The sequence below is a fragment of the Filicampus tigris genome, chromosome 2 (assembly GCF_054856515.1).
Source record: "Filicampus tigris isolate MCC_2025a chromosome 2, RoL_Ftig_1.0, whole genome shotgun sequence".
Taxonomy (NCBI): domain Eukaryota; kingdom Metazoa; phylum Chordata; class Actinopteri; order Syngnathiformes; family Syngnathidae; genus Filicampus; species Filicampus tigris.
This window is the reverse complement of record NC_141218.1, coordinates 37,397,868-37,399,759: the sequence shown is the minus strand read 5'-3', so window position 1 is coordinate 37,399,759 and position 1,892 is coordinate 37,397,868.

The window sequence follows — 1,892 nt, the reverse complement described above, 5'->3', positions numbered from 1 at the left end:
GCTCCCCCTAGTGAAGGCGTAAAACACTGCATCAAGATAAACAATCATGGCGTAAACTTGAACAATTTCGCCATTTCTCTCCTGTGTCCTTTATACAAGTGTCCACTGTGGTCAATATGTTTGCATCTGAGAGGCTGCAGTGAATAAAATCCTGACAATCACATATGTTTGACTGTCTGACACAGCAGATGATCAGAAATACGCAGATCAACCTACTGGAGGATAAACATTGAAAATAGATTGTCTAAATCAAGTCCAATCAGGTCAGGGGTGCAGTCAGACGTCACTGTCTTGGCCAACTCGAAAGCCTTCACCAAAACAAAAGAGCCCCAATTCAAAAGTGTGACTTTGGCGCCATTTCCCCCCCAGAGGAGAGAACACAAATCACAGTCACAATTTCCAACAGCAGTCATTCAGCAGTCCGGAGGGCTCTCACCTGAAGCAATTACCACTCCTATAAGTCTGTAGCTTCACAACTGAGACTTCAGCACAACAAACACTGCTCTAGGAGCATTTGCCTAGTGCAGTGGTGCTCAACTGTGTGCAAAGACCAGGGTGGCTGACGCGGAGATGACCTTTATTATGGTGATTGTTTTATTTGATATATTTAATTGGTTGTTTAATGATTTATGTTCAAACCAGTCTGTAAAGCTGCAAAGAGTCACTTCAAAAATGATTCATTGAAATGTAATGCAATTAGTTCCTAATTGCCTTTGTGTTTCCACCTTCTTTCAAGGTTTTTCACCTTGCAACTTGAAATTGTTGACCCTCAATGAAAAAAAGGGCCAATTAAGTAAAAAAATAAAAGGAGAAAGAGAAATTAGACTCATCATTGGAATTTAAATGAGTGAAGTTCCGCTGTAACCCTGGTCATACAGTCAAAACCCTTTTCAAGTAAGGCGAGAGCACAAACAACCAACATAACTTACAGTCACCGTTTACATAGACACGCTTGGGGAAGAACGAAGTGGTGGAATGTTGCTGAATGCTTGTACTGAATTTATATTCATAGGCAGAAACTATGATTAATAACATTAATCAAAAACATTAATGAAAGGAGATGTGGTGTAAACAAAATTACGGTAGACTGAATTATCTTGTTGGTTATACTGATCTTTAGTCACGGACCTGACGTGATGTATTGAACATGCGCTGTGGCGAGGCAAGCAGTTTGAGTGTTGAAGAAAAAGTAAAACGCTACCGTCGAGTTCACAGTTGTCCCACGTATTCTGTTGTTCGATTAAAGAACATGACAGTTACCAGCCATTTTTAACCAGAGGTGGTTTGTGTCCCCATAACCTATTTTTGATGTTGATTTAAAAAAAATGTCTTGACTTTTTTCCTGCACATGAGGTCTTTGAGATATTTTCATTTGTTGTTTTTTTCTGTTTTACCTGCAAAAAGCTTGTGCAATATGTATTTTAACATGTTGTAATTTATAGCTGTGACGTTTCAGAAAAAAAATCCTACTTGCTGAACATAACCCTTAATTCAGAAATACTACAAAATACATTACTATGTTACATATCGTATTATTATTATTGCAGCTGCATGATGTCTAAAAAAAAAATAACGATTGCAATATTAACCCACACAATATGCATATCACGAAGCCATGCAATAATTTTCTTATGGAATTTTATGTTTTTTTTCTGAATTTGACCAGTCAGAGGCAAACTTAAATGTGCAATGCCATCCAATAGTTGAACATTATCTAGGGTAATTAGCTAAAAATACATTGAGGTTCCTTATTTTGGTGCAGGAAAAAAAAAATCTTTCATTCGATAATAAAATTGTCACTTCGTTAGGTATATGTTAAATATCAGAATAATGTTGATTGCTATATTCAACAACCATATCATGTATTGCATGTTTTTCCAATATCGTGCAGT